At 44.9% G+C, this 20,884-nt stretch overlaps 1 long non-coding RNA gene across 5 annotated transcripts in view; it reads right to left on the bottom strand.

The window, feature by feature from the left end:
• Positions 1-20,884, bottom strand: part of LOC131743276 (uncharacterized) — a 172,403-nt gene that overhangs the window by 3,781 nt on the left and 147,738 nt on the right. For 3 of the 5 annotated variants that reach the window (XR_010841089.1, XR_010841084.1, XR_010841086.1), the window contains exon 5: positions 10,324-10,982. The exons of 1 other annotated variant lie outside the window; for it this stretch is intronic. This is a non-coding gene — a long non-coding RNA (uncharacterized lncRNA). Of the gene's footprint in view, positions 1-10,323; positions 10,983-20,884 lie in introns of those variants that run through there. One more of the 5 variants, XR_010841085.1, reaches the window with a different exon arrangement.

The raw sequence follows: 20,884 nt of genomic DNA, 5'->3' as shown, positions 1-20,884 counted from the left end.
CATTGTGTGAATCTCATGGTTAGAAAATCTGAACACAATTCTTACTGTTAGTTGCTCTAAGTAACCAAGAATCAAGTACCTATATCTGAAAGGCAGTGTCTGGCATCACCAGGGTTGGGCCAGCTGGCAGACCCCAAGAATGCTCCCTAGGGTGGCACTACCTTGATGATGTTTCCTTGACCCAGAAATTCAACCTTGTCCATGTCTTTGAGTTAATCAGTCCTGGCAGTGCTGAGTCAATGCAGCTAACTCACAAGAGACTGATGATGTCAATTTACAAAGAGAAACATGAGTATCAAATGTTGGCTTGATGGGTACATTCTCTTCTGGCAGGAAAACTTCTCAAAGAAGTCGAGTCATAATCTGGAGATGCTTGGTGATAGGGGGATTACATAATGGCCTTAGGTTTTGATGGTAAAAAAAACTAGATGTCCCCATCAGATCATCTGAACATCTCCAGCCCTAGACAGATTAGGGTGGTGCTGAAAACATCTGCCACCTGGCTGCCCTTCCTCTCTGCTCTTTAGTAGATCATTCTTCCCTCTGCTGGAAGGCACCTCATTAGGCAGTCTTTGCTGAGTGCTGCTCTCATCCATTACATGCTGATTTTGGAGTTTAACACTTTTTATTATTTATTTGTCTTAATTTTACTATTCACTATTGCCCTGACACACACTGTGGTAGACAGGATAAAGCCTCTCTTCATAAATATGGCCATATCCAAATCCCCAGAACTTGTGAATGTGTTACCTTATACAGCAAAAAGGACTTTGCTGATGTGATTGGCTTAAGGATTTGGGGATCGAAAAATTGTCTTGGATTATCCAAGTGGGCCCAGTGAAACTTTTTTTAAGAGGGAGGCAAGAGGATTGATGTTAAAGAGGAGACGTGTGACAACAGAAGCAGAGGTTGGAGTGATGAACTTTGAAAACGGTCATGAGATAAGGAATGCGAGCAGCCTCTAGAAGCTGGAAACAAGGAAATGGGCTCTCCCTAGAGACTCTGGGAGGAACACAGCTCTGCCACCACCTTGATGTTAGCTTAGTAAGACCCGTGTTGGACTTCTGACCTACGAACTTGTCTTAAGCCACTAAGTTTATGGTAATTGATTATAGCATCAATGGGAAACTAATACATACACTTAGATTTTTAAAAATAAATTTCATAACATGATTTAATTACTTAAAAGGAGATCAAAGTATTAAAATTATTTCCATTGACATTTGGAATTGAAGGCTCACGTATCTGATATTGACAGGATGTCTTTGGCCAAGGGGAAGTTCAGTTAAGAGATGACAGAGAAAATGCTCAAAGACAAACAAAGATGCAGCCTGGGCTTATGTCCCGGCTCTGTCACTTACCAGCTATGTGACCTCTCTGAACCTGTTTTCTCATCCATAAAATGGGGGCAATAACAGTGTCCATCTCATAGGGTTGTATGAGGATCCCTTGAGATAATGTCTATAAAGCCCTTAGCCCCAGACCTGGCATGTAGGAAGAAGGGCTTGGCAATTGTTAGCCACTCTTATTCTTGTTATAATTGCTATTGCCTTTCTTAATAGTTATCAGTGACCAGTGGAAACCCAGAGATATCAGGATTGTTGCTAGGGCATTCCCAGGCCCTAGAGACAGGGATGAGGAAGCCACCATCACTGCCCACTGACAGTTGTCCCAATGAGCTATAATAAGAGCAGACTGATGACTATCACCCAAAGCTTAAGCAAAGTGGATTAGAAATTTAAAAAAAAAGTTTATAGCAAGTTACAATAGCATACAATATGGCCATTCCATTTATATAAGTCTCTCCAAATATGTCTGTAATACCATACATGTAAATAAACAGAAAAAAGTCTGGATGGATCTGTATTAAAATGTCAACAGCATGTAATTCTGGGTGGGGAATTCCAAGCATTTCTTTTTTCCTTTTGCTTACTGACATTTTCTAATTTTCCTGCAATGAGGAAAAATGTGGATTTTATTATCTATGTTACTTGGATTATAAAATGTCTCAGGACATTCTAAACTCACTGAAAGTATCAGAGAAGTCTTCACAAAAATGGCATTTGATGCTTCCATTCAACGTTGCAGATGTTTTGAGCTTCTACTAAGCACCAGGCGCCATGCTTGGTGCTGTAGGCACAGGGAGAGAGCTATACACAGTCCTTGCTCCTGGGACTCAAATGCTGCCCTCCCTTCTCCTCCATGTGCAGCTCAGGTGCCACCTCCTTACCTGTCTGGTCTCAGAAGCCCTCTCTGTCAGACTCTCTGTCTCAGATGCTTCATCACACCCTACACAGCTCTGTATATGGATGTCATTTACCCCCAAGATCATGAACTCTTTGGAAGCTGGAACTATATGTTATCTTTCTATTGAATTCCTAAAGCTGGGGGAACATGGGTGCCCTGGGTGGCATAGTGAACGGAGCCCATTGGAAGGAAGTGGGTATCGTGGTCCAGACAAGAATTGGTCTCAGTGCCAGAGGCCTGGGGAGCCTCATGGTTCCCGACTCTTGAGCCCAGCTGGGGACTGAGGAGGGGCTGCCTCACCCCATGCTCTGCACACAGAAGGGCTCCAATGTTTATTGAACTGAAAAGTGACCACTCCAGAGGCAGGTCCTGTACCCACATTTGGAAAAAGGGATTCTCTCCACCCCAAGACACCACCTTCTCTTGAGGTCACAAAGCTCAACTGATTATGTTCACGTTCAGGGACTGAAGACACTTAATCTGATTGTAAACCTGGAGCTTAGCTCCAGACTGGATACATGGTAAGTGGGAAAGGAATCGAGAAAGGGAGAGAAGAAGGAATGACGGAAGGAAAGAGGAAAAGAAAAAAGGGGGGGGAAAGGAAAAGAAGGAAAGAAAGAAATGAACAGAGATGGGAAATGAGTGACAAATACAGTTCTCTCTTCATTCTGCTTCAAGTAGTGGAGATTCTTTTGACAAATTTAAAAAAATAATAGTAAGGTAGGAAGTGAATATCACTTGTAACAAAGAGGAAAGACACCCACACACCCTAGCAACTAGGACGTGCAACTGTAGGTTGGAGTTGCCCCTTGTCTCCTTTCCTCCTCCAGTATGTGATCCAGCCACCCATGCCCACCACAGCCTGACTCTCCCCACCCTGCAAGGCCAAGACTTCTTCACGTCTTCCGTCATGCTCCCGGCTCTGGCAGACAGGCGGAGCATGCCTGAGTCATGCAATAGGGTTCTGAGCAATTTACCGGATGCTTGAAGTCTCTAGCTTAATGACGAAATGACCAAAAATTTCCTGCTGCCTTTGTGCCAGTCTTTTCCACCCAAATCCAATGAATGATCTGGAAATATGACTGGCTCTGTCCTAGGACTGCAGATTGCTCCATCCAGGGAATTCAGTCTCCAGAACCTCTTCTTACTCCCCTTTACTCATCCTCTGCTCTCCTTACCTCTGCCTCAATATCCACAGACCCTCTCAATCCTTAAATGTTCTCCATCATAAGGGTTCCCCATCACTGCCATGTGAGGGCCTCTCTCCCTCCTCCCAACTACCTGTTCTTTATCCGAACCTTCTGATGGCATAAACCATGTTCCACAGTTGACAGCAATCCACGCGCACAGAACCCACCATCACCGCCTCCCCTCCAGGCCCCTCGGTTCCCTCAGTAAATGGTCCCAAGACCCAAGACTGAGAGTCATCCTAGCTTCTCCTTCTTCCTCATCCCACATCCAAAGATGCACCCAGGTTTCCTTTTCCCAGTTCTACTGCCTTCTTTCCTTGGACGCTTACCATCTGTGTAAAATGTAAATCTGAGCCTATTTAAAATTTTCAGTAGCTCCCTATTACCCGCAAAGGGGAAAAAATCCAAGCCCCTCCAAATGGTGCCTGAATTCTTTGTACTTTGGCAACTTCTACCTCCCCAGGCTTGTCTCCCCTGCATGGTAGGGTCACTACTGCCACATTAAACTATTACCACCCCAAACGTGCCTATATGCACCCCCTGCTAGAACATTCTTTGCCCCCCACTACTACATGCTTCCAAGGACTGTACTCTGAAACATCTGCCCAGGTGGGACCTCATCACTGGCTCCCTGTAATGGAGTGCCTCTCTGACAGGGCACCTGCTGTGCCCTGTGTTCACGACTGGCCTCCGCTGTTAGATTCTGAGACACTTTGTGTTAGGGTGTGGGCGTTCCCCCTGTGACCTTGGGGGCATATCACAGTGGCTAGCACATAACAGATGCTCAGTAGGAATAAGACTTCCTGAAAGACTTCCTCAAGGGCAGATGCCTCACACTGTCCATCACTGTGTCCTCAAGAATGCAGTGCAGAGCGCATAGCATTCGGCAGATACTTGTTGTGTGAAGAATGAAGGAAGGAATGAGAACTTGTTGTCATTATCAGGGAGGGAGGAGGTCCACAGGGCCATCATAGTCGCTGCAGAGCATGATCTGACCTTGACCCAGCCTGATTCAGTGGAAACTGTGACTGAAGTCACTTCTCTCCAGCATGTTGCCTTGGTCTCCCTGGGATACTGGGCAAACAGGAGACTTCAAATCCTGAAATTCTGGATCCCTTCTAGATAAATGGAGGGATATCAGGTTCTGCTTGAGTCATTCTTAGACAATCTGGGTCACCTGGAATCTGTCAGAGATCTGGCTCATCCCTCCTCATCTAGAGGATGAAACTGGCTCCGGAAGTCAGGACCAGGGTTCCAGCCACTGAGCCCCACAACCTTTCCATCTCTGTTGTCCGAACCACCTATTTCACTGGCCACAGCTGACCTGAGGGAGGACCTGGGGAGCTGTAACGTGAGAACAGAGTCCGGCAGTGCCTCCCAGAGTGTCCACTTGACTACCGGCTGCCCAGCTGAGGGAGGGGGAGCCCACGGACTTTGAGAGGTGATGGGAGAAAGTCACTCCTGTTTCCTGGGGCTCATCTCTCCAATGGACTGTGGCCTGGGGGAGCAGTAGCTGGGCCTCTGATGTGGTGTGCTCAGTCACTGCCCCCCCAGGGAGGTTATTCTGTGGAATCCCTCTAGGTGAGGCCAGCTTTCTGAACTTCTTTCAGTTCCTGGCAGGTATAGCAATATTCCTAGCGCTCAGGGCTTCTCTGGTGCAGAGAGAGCTTGGGCCCTGCACCAAGCTCTTCATGTACGAGGTAGTTGATCTCTTTAGGTTCCCAGTTCATTGCTGAATCCCCAAGACCCAGAAGATGCTTTGAGCATAGTAGAGGCTCATAAATATTTGTGGGAAGAAGGAAGGGAGGGAGGGAGGGAGGGAAGCCATGTGTCACTGCTGGAAGCAGCTACCACTGAGCTGGCTGAGAGCAGTGTGAACCTCTCTCAGCACCTGGGTACCCCGGCTGAAGCCAACTTCCCAGAACAGAGGCCACCTCCCACTAATCTCAAGAGTCTTGGACACACATTTTCATTTACCGGAGTAGAAAGTCTCTTGGGTCAGAAAGCTTGACAGTCAATGAAGCGCCCTTTGTGGCACATGGCAAGGGCCCTATAATCCTTTGCTCTTAGGTCGTGCCAGCTCTGTCTCTTCCTGGGGTTTTCAGCGCATCTCTCCCGCAAGCCCCACCCCCACCCCAGCACCATGCAAGGAACTTGTCTCAGAAGCACTGTGGGCCTCAACGACAGAGGTGCCATGTTTCTCACTGGGATCCAGGAGACGGGGTGACTGAAGCGAATCCTATTAGAAGTGGAAGACTCGAGGACCAGTGGTGCACCATTAATAACCTTAAAGTGGAAAAAGAAGTTGAGTAGAGTGAGGACAGCGGGATAAAATTGAATATGAAACAGGGAAATCTGCTCTTGAGTCTCCACTCTGCCATATTAACTCTGTAACCTTGGGCATGTCACATTACTCTTCTGAATCTCAATTTTCTCATCTCTAAAATAGAGGCTACTTACATGCTACCCAATCCAATGAGATCACATGTAGCAGAGTACTTGGTGAGCCATAAAGTACTACAAAAATATAAGCTAATAATAATAATGTAAACATAATCAAATAATGGTGATGATAATCAACATCAACCTATAAGTAGCTCTGTCCCTCACATAACCCTGCAGCCTTATGTGATGTCAGTGAGCTCAGGGCCGGGGGTGGGGGGGGTGGAGGAAGGGAAGGAAAGACCCCAGGTGACAGCTGAGTGTCAACATTCTGCCAGGGCATTGCTGGTGCCTCTCTGGATGACAGTCCTAAGGGCAAACACTTCCCTGGCCCAAAGAGTGTGAGAAAGAAAGAATGAACTTGATGGCTAATCTTTGTGACCCAGCTTTGACCCACGTGGGACACTTCTGATGACTGGGAGATGAGTTCTCTAATTTCTCAGCTGGTTTTGAAGGCCCTTGGGAACCAGAAGCTTGGGCTGTGGGTGGAGCCTGGGCTCAGGCAGTCACTCTGCCTTTGTAGCAGCATATCGCTGTGTAAGATAAGAAGAGGCTAGATGAGAAGACCTCTGCAAGATCCTCCTGCCCGAGAGGATCCCATGGATCAGTGCTGCAGGTTTCCCACAGGCTCTGTCTTCAGGGGCTCATAGTCTTTGGAATGGTACCCAACATCCAATACTGTTGACACCACCCCTGCACTGGTTCCACTAATGGGCACACCTGGCTTAGAGGAGCTACACTCTGACCTTGCACCAAGAGTGTCACATCCAAAAGACACTTGGAGCTGCTACTGGAAGGTTCATCCATGAGTCAATCATTCCATCCTCAAAAACAGATGGAGTACCTATAATGTGCCAGGCATTGTGCTAGACCCTAAAGATACAGATGAGAAGAAGGCTCAGCCACTGTGCTTAAGCAGTTCCCATTCTGGGTCAGGGGAGGGTTGGGTGGAGAGACACATAAACATACATATACGACAGTATGATATGTGCATAGACCCTCCCAAGACATCTTGGTAGAAGGAAATGGGGTGGGGAGTGATAGGGGAGGTAACACTCAATGTTCTGTCTTGAGAGTGACAGCCCTACTCTGCCATGCCTGATGGGAGGTGAATGACCCTTGCCCACTCCTTCAACCTTCTAAGCTGACAGGAGATGAAAGACCCTTGCCCACTCCTTCAACCTTCTAAGCTAGGAGCCAGAAAGAATCCCATTTCTGCCACTGATTAGCTAGGTGACTTTGAGAAAGTCACTTGGCTTCTTGGGGTCTCAGTTTCCTCATCTGTAAAATGGAAACTATGATGGCTCTTCATCTAGTCACTCAACCAAACCACAAATATTTTTTGAGCAGCAGCTATATGCTAGGCTTTGGGAACACAGCAGGGAGCAGACACATGCCTCTGATCTCATGAAGTTTAAGGTTCACTGGGGAAGACAGACATTAAAGCAGGACATCACATTAGTGCTGACAGCTAAAAAAGGAGAAGCACAAAGTCCTAGGGAAATGCAAGAAGGGACTCTCACCCAGGCATGGTCATTCTCTCTGATGTTATGGGCATCAATTAGACAGTGAATATGAAAGTCTTCTTTATACTGTAAAGTTCTGTGTAAATCTGTGCTGGCCTTTCCTGTGTTTTCCCTTTCTCACTCAAAGCTGGAAGGGTCAGAATGTAAGAAAGATGAAAAGGAAAAGCAACATCAATTGAGGTCTTATTATATGGCAGAAAGGGATGCTCAGGAGGCCATGCAGAGGGTGGCACAGCCTAGGGCTTAGATGCAAAGTTCAACCAGGTATCTCTCAGCTGCTCCATGGTAGACAGGAGAATGATTCCCTTTAGTGTTTCCACCTTCAGCCCTGTTCCCTGGCTTCTAGTTAGTAGGAAAGGGGCAGACTGATGCCCAGCCAAGATGCTGAGAGAGAGGAGAGGTGCACCCAGGAGAGAGCAGGGCAAGAAAAGGTATCCTGGCAGGGATGCCCAGGTGGGAAGATAGGCCTGCCCAGCTTTGAACAGAATCCAGTCTGGCTTTGGAATACAGTGAGTGGACAGATGTGGAAACTGAGGTCCAGAGAGGATAATTGGGTGGCCAAGGCAACACATGGTGAGTGCCAGTGGCCTGTTGCTCAGTCTGCTGGTCCCACTACACTGTGAAGGCTGGTTGGTGATGTCAACCTCCCCCTGTTGGTCTCCTCATTTCATGCTCCTCTCCCTCGGCCAATGCCCTCAGGCTCTCTCCTGTCCATTCAAAATCTGCTGTCTGAAAACCATCTGAAACTTACACTAAGTATGGCCCTTTCTAGGGGAATGCATGTGTGTTGAAGCAGGTACTGACCCCAAGAAACTTGCAATCATGGGGTTTCAGGTCTAAGCCCTAGGAGGAACCCCGCACAGTGGTACGTGGTGGTGGCTAAGGTAGATTTCTCTCCAGATGAGGAAACCAAGGCCCAGAGCCAGAGAGGAAAGCAACTCACCTTGGGTCACACAGCTAGCAAGTGGCAGGACCAGGCCTAGAGCCCAGGTTTTCTGAACTTCAGCCCCTTCAAGAAAACTGTAGATGGTGTAGACCTTAGGGCAGCCAGAGAGGACCACTCCCAAGCTGGAAAGCTTTCTCATGGGATGGCAATCCTGCCCCCATATGACAAGGGGGAAACTAGATACGAAGAATGTAAATTTACTTTCCCAACATCCAGAGGTCTGGGGAGGAATTTTGGTCCCTATCCAGGCCTTTCCAGGTTAGCTGCCCCAGCTCCCTTGCCTGACAGCCACAGTGCAAACACAAGCCCTGGCATCCCCCAGAGTCAATATTTTCTTCTCTGAAGGTGTCATCCTGTTGTTGAGATGGCCCCTGGTGGTGCGGCAGGAAAACCCAACCTTTGAAGTCATACTCCTGTTTGAATCTCAGGTCTATGGTCTTGGGGAAGTTATTCAATCACTCTGAACCTTGGTTTCCATGTCGATAATGATGGGAGAAATATTGCCTAAATTTGGGAGTTGGTCTGACAATAAGTGAGATAACAAATCTGAACTCACTGCATGGTGCCTGTCACATGGAAGTGCTCAATGTTTTCCTTTCCCCTCTGCAAACCCTTCCTTTCTATAATCACCAGAATATTTCATGGAGTTAATTTAGAGAAAGTCAGTGATGTGATATAGACAAGACATACTGAAAGTGGAATCTTAAGGGAAATCTTTGGGTATCTTTATTAATACAGGTTCCTACTTCTTTGGGCCTGAGATACTTCAGAACTTGACCCAGCCAGTCTTTACAATACTTAGGGGTCAGGATGCTTGAGTTCTGGTCTTGGATTTGAGAGCTTTGCTCCTGGGTCTTAATTTCCTTGTCTGTGACATGAGAAAATAGGTCAATAATTCAGCAAATTTTTATTAAGCTTCTAATGTCTTCCAAGCACCAAACACAAGGCTTGTGTTTGGTATTTGGTGCTTGTGAGGAAAGAGAGATTAAAAGGATGGACATGAGGATGGGTAAGATGTGGTCATGGCCATATAGGGACATAAAACCTGGTAGTAGAAGCCAAGAGACCCGTGAGGGAGCTAGCACAGCAGGTGTTTGAAAGCACAGACATGGAAACCAGTGTGCTGAATTTGAATACCAACCCAACCTTGGGCAAGATACTTAACTTCTCTGGGACTTGGATGCTATAAAATGGTTCCTATAAATTATATATCATATTAATATTATATTAATATACATGGTAATATTTATAATATTTATAGCAATAGTATTATATATTATATTATTTTTTACTTATTTGTAATATATGTATATTATATAATTGTATTATTATTTATTATATTTATATTAATATTAATTATATATTATATAATATATTAATATATAATATAAATTTATATTATCTAACTTAAATATATTATATAAATATATTATGTATAATATATTAATTTATTAAAGCACTTTAAATAGTGTCTGGCTCAAAGTATAAGCACTATGTAAGGGTTTGGTATTATAACCAGGTTTACAACATAGAAGGCAGACCATAGTTGCATGCTTTGTAGAGGAAGGCACAGTCAGTTCTGATTAGTTGAGATTGGTAGCATTACATCAGGCCTTAAAGGAGAAGGAGGTTTGTAGTGACGTCTGGGCAGCCTCCTGCTCTTTAGGTCAGATCACTGGAATCCAGTCAAATCTCCAAGATGTTCCACCAGTTTTGGACTGATGCTTTCGATTCTGTCTCCCCCTACTATCCAACGTGTATAAAGCAAATTGGATGCTCAGTCTCGTCACTAGAGAGATGTTAAAACCCTGACGTGGAGAGCTTACAGCCTTATTCAAGAGACTTAGACAAGTATGTGACATAGCTGTGGAATACGAAAGAACAATAGAGCGAGGAGAAGCTGAGTTGAAGGGAAGTTTGGAAAACATATATTCGTTTGCTAGGGCTGACATAATAATGTACCACAGACTGGGTGGTTTAAAATGCAGAAGTTTATTATCTCACAATTCTGGAGGCTAGAAATCCAAGATCACGTTGTCTACAGGGTTGGTTTCTTCTGCAGCCTCTCTCCTTGGCTTGGAGATGGCCACCTTCTCCTGTGTCTTCACATGGTCATCACTCTCTGTGTGTCTGTGTCCTAATCTCTTCTTCGTATATGGACACCAGTCATATCGGATTAGGACCCACTTTAATGGCCTCATTTTACCTTAATTGCTTTCTTAAAGGATCCATCTTCAAATAGTCACATTCTGGGATACTGGGGGTTAGGATGTCAACATATGAATTTGGGCATCACAGTTCAGCTCTTAACAACGGATGAGAGGAACGGCCTCCAAAAGTGACTCCTGTACTATCACAGATATCCATGGACAGCAGGACAAGGATGGAGATGAGGCAGAAACAAACTAAGATCCATGCCCACCTGAGAAGTGTTCAGCAGACTTTAGAAGATGGAATGGAGATTGCGTTGAGACTCAGGGAACAGCGAGGTGAGGCAGTTTCCAAGCATGAGCTTTGAAGCTTCTGCCTCTTGGGCACCAGGAAGTTAGTCCCCATTATACTCCCTCTCCACGGCACCTTAACAATTTCTACTGAAGCGCCAAGGAGTTTGCAGGTATTCCTCCAGACTCACTGAAAAAGAGGAGAGCCATCATGAGACCATCACTGACCCATCCCACCAGCCTATAGAGACTGGACGAGACATTATAGAAGCATTCCCTGAAGTGGGAAAGTTGCTTGGAGTAAGGAATCGATATCTCTGGGGAAATTGCTGTGGCTTATTTCCCTTTCCTCCCCTCGTGAGTGTAAAGAGTTAGTTTTTACCACCTCTCAAGCCAAGCAAAGGGACAAGAAAACCACTCAGAGATTGGTGGTAACTGCAGGAAAGTGAAATGGATATATCCAATCCCATCTGGATGCTCGATGCACTGCAGAAATTCAGAGCCCAGAAGAGAGACCAGTGAGGGGATGCTTTGAAGAGCTTACCATGTGCCCCTGGAGTTTGGGAAGCATTCCTGGTTACAAAGGCTGGATTACTACAGCACCAGCCCAATCCATCTCCTGAGATCCCAATGCACAGAAGATGAAAGGATGCCCAGAAGACCAATGAAAGAGAGAGAAGGAGAGAACTTGCAGGAAAGTGGAAGCTCAGACCACCCACTTCTCCCTGCTTACTGCAGGTTCCTGGGCCATGGGTTAGGTCTGAGCTCATGAGGCAGGAAAAAACATTACATTGTGCTACACTGAAGTCTTTAACCCCTGAAAGTTATCAGAAAGCTGTATCATTTGCCAGAGAGATTAAGGGACAAAAAAAAGATATTGAATATAACATTTTTAAACTATACGATTTGATAACTAGATAAATAACCCATTTTCTATCTATGAAATACTGAGTTCAAACTTGCAATAAGTTCCAAGAGCCATTTTCCCACTATCAGAAGTTACTGCTGACCACATACATGATTACTGCTCCTCTTTTTTTTTTTTTTTTTGTGGTACGCGGGCCTCTCACTGTTGTGACCTCTCCCGTTGCGGAGCACAGGCTCCGGACGCGCAGGCTCAGCGGCCATGGCTCACGGGCCCAGCCGCTCCGCGGCATGTGGGATCTTCCTGGACCGGGGCACGAACCCGTGTCCCCTGCATCGGCAGGCGGATTCTCAACCACTGAGCCACCAGGGAAGCCCTACTGCTCCTCTTATATGGCAACCTTCTCCACCCAGATAATTCGCTTAGTGGGTTATTTTTCTTAAAAGGTCACCCATACTGTTTCTGTGTATGTATATAAAAAGACTTGTCTTGTAAATGAATGTTCATAGCATTATTATTCATAGCCAAAAAGTAGCTATTCATAAATGAACAAAAAGTGGTATATCCATACAATTAGGTATTTTTCAGCCATAAAGAGGAATAAAGTATTGACACGTGCTAGAACTTGAATGCCTTGAAAACATTATGTTAAGTAAAAAAACATCCAGACAGGAAAGACTACATATTATACGATGTAATGTATACAAATTTCTAAACAGGTAAATCCATGCAGATAAAAAGTATATTAGTGGTTGCCAGGGGATAGAGATGGGGAGTTGGAGGGTGGGAACAGGAATGGGAGGAGTGACTAATTGCTAATAAATTTCTTTTTAGAGTGATAGAAATGTTCTGGAATCAGATAGTTGTGAAAGTTGCAAAGCCTTGTGAATATACTAAACATCAGTGAATTGCACATTTTAAAAGAGTGAATTTTATGGTATGTGAACTTCTATCTCAATTTTTAAGGAGCTCCTAGGGCCTTAGTGGGGTTCTGGGAAGGCTTAGTTCCAAAGTCTTCCTGCTGCTGACTCAGACAAAGAACTGTATTAACATTCCATTTCGTTTAGTATGCACTACTACACCAAAGAATAGCTATTACGTTAGACCAAGTAAATAACATTACAGAAGAACAATGCCAAATGGTGCGGTAGATTATAGAATACAAATACCCAGCATTCTAGCAGGGTAGGAGGAGAGCACAGTGGAGACTGGGTGTGGAATGGGGTGGAGTGACTTGCGGCAGGACTCCGGAAGCCTTCTGGGAGGGGTGGGGCTGAGCTAGACCTTGATGGATGGGTGAGGCACAGGTAAGTGGGTCAAGGGGCCGGTGAGAGGGATGAGCATCCAAGGAGTCATGTAGAGAGGCCAAGTGATGAGACACATCCAGCTTCCTTCCACGCTGCCTCTGAGACCTAAAGTGGGTGGGACATGGGAAAGAGCAAAGACGGCAGGGGGCAAGCCAGAGATGGAGAGATGTACACCTTGTGGATGTTTCCCAGGAGAGCAGGATGCAAGGAGACAAGGCTTTGTATAAAATGTGGTAGGCTGGGGCTTCCCTGGTGGCGCAGTGGTTGAGAGTCCGCCTGCAGATGCAGGGGACGCGGGTTCGTGCCCCGGTCCGGGAAGATCCCACATGCCGCAGAGCAGCTGGGCCCGTGAGCCATGGCCGCTGAGCCTGCGCGTCCGGAGCCTATGCTCCGCAACGGGAGAGGCCACAACAGTGAGAGGCCCGCGTACCGAGGAAAAAAAAAAATGTGGTAGGTTGGCTAGATTTGTACACTAAGCCAAAATGTGGAAAGAACTAGGAGCTTCGTTCATTGAAATGAGTATAATGTTGTTTCTTGAGCGATTGGCCCACTTAGGATGGGGATACAGGGGAAAACACACTTAATATTACTAATTAGCTGTACATATTTCTATCTCTTTTAAGAAAATCTCATTTTAGGAAATTATTCAAAGTAAATTTCACCTCCCTATTAACATGTCTTACCCCTCTCTCCCTTGTCCTGACCATGCTGACATCTGGGTTCATGAGCAGGGAAGCTTATATGGCCTGTAAGTCCCACGCCAAGGGAAGCCTGGCGTTCTACGGTTCGATTTGGGGTTTTTGCTGCCCCCTACTGTTGAAGGACTGAACTGACAGGGTTCTTGGGCTGGGGCCAGGTGGTCAGTGAACTCGTGTTCTGTTCCCATGGCCTGGACAGGTGCAGTATCCTCCTGGCTCATTCCACTTCACTCTAGTTCCTCCTGCAGCTGGGGATCTCCCTGAGCCCTGGCTGTGACTCCTGAACATCCTGTCCCCAGCAGCCCACCCTGACACTTTCAACTGTAGAGGCACAGACCCTGTTCATCCTGGCTAGGGTCACCCTCCCACCTCCCAAGCCCCCACACCCCCAGCAAACTTTCTGCCAGAACCATGAGTTCCTTCCATCTCTGCGGGACAGATGGGAACCTCTGGATCCCTTTCACTTCCATGGGAGCCAGGGAAGCTTGGGAGGTGTCTCAGCTCCTTCCACAGCACCAAGTAGGACATAAGTCACAAGATTGCTGTTTCCAGCTTTCTTCTCAACCTGATTATTTATCCACCTCCAGACTGCAGCCCCACTGATGAGAGAGTCAAAGCACGTATCTATTTGATTAGCCATCTCCATCCCCTTCTCCTGCAGGAACTTAGGACTCACTGCAGGACCAGAGGAGCTTTTAATGACTTTCCTGTGTAGAAGGGAGTTCCCCTCCATCACATCCTCCTCCTCTTCCCTTTGCCCTTTGCCCTTCCTGAGACCCAGAGGGTCACAAGGTCATCAGCTCTCCGAGGTCCTCAGCAACCCCAATATTAGAAGCAGGTCCCAGATTTTTACTCCTTCCCCAGGCTCTTTGTTCCCATGTGAAGGGGCCAGATGCCATGGAGAAGGAAACTGTGAGAAATGTGTTCAAGAGAAGAGCAGACATGTCGGCTTTGGGTAGAAAGGAGACAGCAGGTGGGGGTCCTGAAAAGAAGCCCCCAGGCCCACAGAATGGACAGGTAACAACGAGGAAGAGAAGAAACCTGTGGGTGCCCCTTAGAGTCTGGTCCAATGTCAAAGCAGCCCCACCCTTAGCTCATCGACAGAAGAGCACAGGGCTGAGTTCATTCCGGCTGGGCTCAGAAACAGAGCAGGATGCTGCCTTTAGTTCCCTGCCCAAGGCTGACCCCAGCAGGTCCGATGTGCAGTTGTGGAGGGAAAATACAGCGTTAAGTGCAGCCCTTACAGGTGAAATAGGGTGCAGAGAAAAAACAAGGCAGATAGATAGGGATTGCATTGAATCTGTAGATTGCTTTGGGTAGTAGAGTCATTTTCACAATGTTGATTCTTCCAATCCAAGAACATGGTATATCTCTCCATCTATTTGTATCATCTTTAATTTCTTTCATCAGTGTCATTATTTTCTGCATACAGGTCTTTTGACTCCTTAGGAAGGTTTATTCCTAGAAATTTTATTCTTTTTGATGCAGTGGTAAATGGGAGTGTTTTCTTAATTTCACTTTCAGATTTTTCATCATTAGTGTATAGGAATGCCAGAGATTTCTGTGCATTAATTTTGTATGCTGCTACTTTACCAAATTCATTGATTAGCTCTAGTAGTTTTCTGGTAGTATCGTTAGGATTCTCTATGTAGAGTATCATGTCAATTGCAAATAGTGACAGCTTTACTTCTTCTTTTCTGATTTGGATTCCTTTTATTTCTTTTTCTTCTCTGATTGCTGTGGCTAGAACTTCCAAAACAATGTTGAATAAGAGTGGTGAGAGTGGGCAACCTTGTCTTGTTCCTGATCTTAGTGGAAATGGTTTCAGTTTTTCACCATTGAGGACGATGTTGGCTGTGGGTTTGTCATATATGGCCTTTATTATATTGAGGAAAGTTCCCTCTGTGCCTACTTTCTGCAGGGTTTTTATCATAAATGGGTGTTGAATTTTGTCAAAAGCTTTCTCTGCATCTACTGAGATGATTTTTCACAGAACTGGAACAAAAAATTTCACAATTTGTATGGAAACACAAAAGACCCCGAATAGCCAAAACAATCTTGAGAACGAAAAATGGAGCTGAAGGATTCAGGCTCTCTGACTTCAGACTATACTACAAAGCTACAGTAATCAAGACAGTATGGTACTGGCACAAAAACAGAAATGTAGATAAATGGAACAGGATAGAAAGCCCAGAGATAAACCCACACACATATGGTCACCTTATCTTTGATAAAGGAGGCAAGAATATACTGTGGAGAAAAGACAGCCTCTTCAATAAGTGGCACTGGGAAAACTGGACAGCTACATGTAAAAGTATGAGATTAGAACACTCCCTAACACCATACACAAAAATAAGCTCAAAATGGATTAAGGACCTAAATGTAAGGCCAGAAACTATCAAACTCTTAGAGGAAAACATAGGCAGAACACTCTATGACATAAATCACAGCAAGATCCTTTTTGATCCATCTCCTAGAGAAATGGAAATAAAAACAAAAATAAACAAATGGGACCTAATGAAACTTAAAACCTTTTGCACAGCAAAGGAAACCATAAATAAGACCAAAAGACAACCCTCAGAATGGGAGAAAATATTTGCAAATGAAGCAACTGACAATGGATTAATCTCCAAAATTTACAAGCAGCTCATGCAGCTCAATAACAAAAAAACAAACAACCCAATCCAAAAATGGGCAGAAGACCTAAATAGACATTTCTCCAAAGAAGATATACAGATTGCCAACAAACACATGAAAGAATGCTCAACATCATTAATCATTAGAGAAATGCAAATCAAATCTACAATGAGATATCATCTCACACCAGTCAGAATGGCCGTCATCAAAAAATCTAAATAATACATGCTGGAGAGGGTGTGGAGAAAAGGGAACACTCTTGCACTGTTGGTGGGAATGTAAATTGATACAGCCACTATGGAGAACAGTATGGAGTTTCCTTAAAAAACTACAAATAGAACTACCATATGACCCAGCAATCCCACTACTGGACATATACCCTGAAGAAACCATAATTCAAAAAGAGTCATGTATCAAAATGTTCATTGCAGCTCTATTTACAATAGCCAGGACATGGAAGCAACCTAAGTGTCCATCAACAGATGAATGGATAAAGAAGATGTGGCACATATATACAATGGAATATTACTCAGCCATAAAAAGAAATGAAATTGAGTTATTTGTAGTGAGATGGATGGACTTGGAGTTTGTCATACAGAGTGAAGTAAGTCAGAAGGAGAAAAACAAATACCGTATGCTAACAGATATATATAGAATCTAAGAAAAAAAAAGGTTATAAAGAAGCTAGGGGTAAGATGGGAATAAAGACACAGAACTACTAGAGAATGGACTTGAGGATATGGGGATGGGGAAGGGTAAACTGTGACGAAGTGAGAGAGTGGCATGGACATATATACACTACCAAACATAAAATAGATAGCTAGTGGGAAGCAGCCACATAGCACAGGGAGATCAGCTCAGGGAGATCAGCTCGGTGCTTTGTGACCACCTACAGGGGTGGGATAGGGAGGGTGGGAGGGAGGGAGACGCAAGAGGGAAGAGATATGGGAACATATGTATATGTATAACTGATTCACTTTGTTGTAAAGCAGAAACTAACACACCATTGTAAAGCAATTATACTCCAATAAAGATGTTTTAATAAATAAATAAATAAATAAATAAATAAAAATAATTTGGACAAAGAAAAAGTACATGTATGCTTTGTTTTAATAAATCTAAAATGTGGACATATTACTGAAACAAATAAATTGAGGATATAACAGTGTATCAGGGAGAATCTTATTACAAAAATGTTGTTTAAAATGTCCCTATGATTTTTTAAATGACAATGACAGAAAATGTCCTTTTATGTAAAAAAGTCATGAATTTGGATATTATTTCATAAATGCATTTTCAATAAAATATCATATTAGCTACAAGTTTGTGTTTAGTCTTTGCTGCTAAGTTAGCTATTAACTGAAAGGATTTTTGCGAAGGAAAGCTCTGGCTTACTTGAGTTCAGATCAAGGAAACATAGAGCCACCCTTTCGGATTCTTAGATCCTTCCTATGCACAGAGAAGGCTAAGTAAATTAAGCTCTTTGACATCCACACATTAGAACAGAAGCCCATTGTCAGGTGTGCACGGATCAGGAGAGGATGCCTGTATGGACCTTCATTGTCCTGCCCTCTCCACAACCTCAGGGTGGTGTGACCCTGCTCCACTAGCTTATGCAACCCTCTGATGGATGAGGTGGAATGAGCTAGAAAGCAATCCTTGCGGGACCGCTGGCATTGTCATTCAGGGAAGGCCTAGGAATGGGGTTTGGTCTCAGTGAGGGTCTCCAGCACCTTTGGAAGACCTCCAATGGAATGACCCCACACACCTGAAGGCCTATAATTACTAATTCTGTGTTTCCTTTCACTTGTCAAACTTCTGTCTCTCCACTGGAATACAGTCAAGGTGGGTAGAGACTGTATTTCTTTAAGGCATGTTGGTGTCCAGAGTTGATCTCATGGCCAGTAAATACTTGTTGAGTGTGTGTCGGAGTGAGATAATGAACTCTGACTCTGACCTTACTAGTGGGGGCAGTCTACAAAAATCCTTGAATTTTTCCCTTTGGAGATGCTTTGCTCTTTTAATTCATCCAAGCATATCCCTCTCTCTTGTACTCTCATGAGATCTGCTTGATCTTTAACTGCTTTGCTCAGCCCAGAATCTCTGAGAATAGTGCCTTGGTCAAAGGTATTCCAAGGCTCAGATATGCCGTGTTTGGTAAGTATTTCCTTAATGTTTACGTATTCATCTAAAACATCTTCTGATTCCAGTGATTAGAAAGATACCAAAACTGAATATAGTGGTCATAAGCTATCGTGTGTGTATAGTGATGGTATCTGATTAAGATGGTTTTATTCCATGATAGCCTATAATTAGTACTGTTTGGGTCATGAAAAATGATCAGTTCCATCTTTGACTTGATGAGAAGCAAGTGCACAGGTATTACATAGAAAAGAGGTTAAGCAGACAATAAGGTTGTCAGGGACCTGATGAGGAAGTAATTTAAATAGCATAGGGCTTCCCTGGTGGCGCAGTAGTTGAGAGTCCGCCTGCCGATGCAGGGGACACGGGTTCGTGCCCCGGTCCGAGAGGATCCCACATGCCGAGGAGCGGCTGGGCCCGTGAGCCATGGCCGCTAAGCCTGCGCGTCCAGAGCCTGTGCTCCGCAACGGGAGAGGCCACAACAGTGAGAGGCCCGCGTACCACAAAAAAAATAAAATAAAAACCAAAAAGCATAGTTATCAATGATCTGAAAACCCCACCAAACAAAACAGTTGACATTTGGGGCCATACAGAAAAACTGACATTCTGGGACTATGTATGATGTTCACATCCAAAAAGAACTTGGTGGACTATAGCTTCTCTTATAATGCCATTACAGATGGAGTATGTATATGCTAGTGTATCTAATCTACGTGTAAATTTATTATCACTTCAGATTGAGAAACCTGTTGATATTATACTGAAATGATTGAGAATGAGTTCTGATTCTATTTTTGCGTCAAATTGTCTAAACTTTATTCCGAGTTGTGTGAACTTGGGCAATTTGTTTAACCCTAGGACCCTCAGTTTTCTCTTTAGTGTAGTGGGAATATAAGTAGTACCTACATCACAGGATTATTATGAGGATCAAATGGGGTAATAAGTGGAAAGCACTTAGAACAATACCTAGAACAAAATAAGAGGTCAAAAATCATTAGTTATGGGCTTCCCTGGTGGCACAGTGGTTGAGAATCCGCCTGCCGATGCAGGAGACACGGGTTCGTGCCCTGGTCCGGGAAGATCCCACATGCCGCGGAGCAACTAAGCCCATGAGCCATGGCCGCTAGGCCTGCGCGTCCGGAGCCTGTGCTCCGCAACAGGAGAGGCCACAACAGTGAGAGGCCCGCATACCGCAAAAAAAAAAAAAAAAAAATCATTAGTTATTATATTATTTTCTGCTATTATGTGTACATGTATGTATGTGTATCTACATCTATATATCTATATGTACCTGTTCTGTGTTCAATAGCCTCTCTGAGGCTCACCATGGGAGGGGTGCTGTAAGGTCACCAAGGTGCTGGATGACACTGTTCTCCCTGGGATTGGATTGAAATGTCAAGTGGATGGAGAAAAAAAAAGCCTAAAGTCCTCAGGGAGGATTCACACCTTGAAGCTTCATCAGCATTTAGAGCAAGTGTCAATTACTGACCTGACAGCTTACCTCTGAGGCTGAGGTCGGGGTTCTTTCTACAGGGCCAATAGGACAGAAGTCCTGACTTTTTTCCTGAGAGGGTAAGTGGGAGGAGTTCTCAGGAGAGTCACTCACAGTTGGACAATAGCCAAGTTGGGAATATTTACGCCGTAGAAATAGATAATGCTTCAAACCAGGCCCTTTTTTTTCTGCTGCGCTGGTGGTTAAACCCATCCCAGCGCACTCCTAGTGGTCCTGGACGGCTAGCTGAGAGCGCAGGCTTGTACTGAGGGAATGTGCACAGCAGGAGGTTGTGAATCTTGGTGTTGGCTTGTGAGGATGGAGCAATCCTAGCTCCCCTCTGGAAGGAGAATAAGCTCAGCCTGTTAATTTTTTAATCCATGTATTTTCTTCTGGAGGAAAGATGCAGTTGTTTCAGGCCACTGATGTAACTGTGATCTAAACATCATTCCTCTTCCATATAGATATTGATGTATTTGGGGGTTTTTTTGAAATTTTGAAATTTATTTTATTTTTTTATACAGCAGGTTCTTATTAGTTATCCGATATTGATTTAAAAAGAGATACAATTATGAATATTTAAAGAATTTCCTCATCTTTTAGGTTGATTGAACTCCTGCCAAGATGTCCTGCCAGCAAAACCAGCAGCAGTGCCAGCTCCCTCCCAAGGGTCCCCCAAGTGCCCCACCCCCAAAATGGCCACCTAAGTGTCCCCCAAAGTGCCCACCCCAGTGCCCAGCCCCATGTCCCCCTCCAGTCTCTTCCTGCTGTGGCCCCAGCTCTGGGGCAGGGGCTGCTGCCTGGACCACCGCAGGCCCTTCTCCTCCACCGGCGCCGGCACCAGAGACGTGACTGCTGTGAGCTGAGCCCTCGGGGGCTCTGGCTGCTGACCTGACCCTAGAGGAGCTGCTGGGGAACGGAATAACCGAGAACCTGCTATGGCCAGATACT

This window comes from Kogia breviceps, chromosome 1 (genome assembly GCF_026419965.1).
Source record: "Kogia breviceps isolate mKogBre1 chromosome 1, mKogBre1 haplotype 1, whole genome shotgun sequence".
Taxonomy (NCBI): Eukaryota; Metazoa; Chordata; class Mammalia; order Artiodactyla; family Physeteridae; genus Kogia; species Kogia breviceps.
This window is presented reverse-complemented; position numbering and strand designations above follow the sequence as displayed.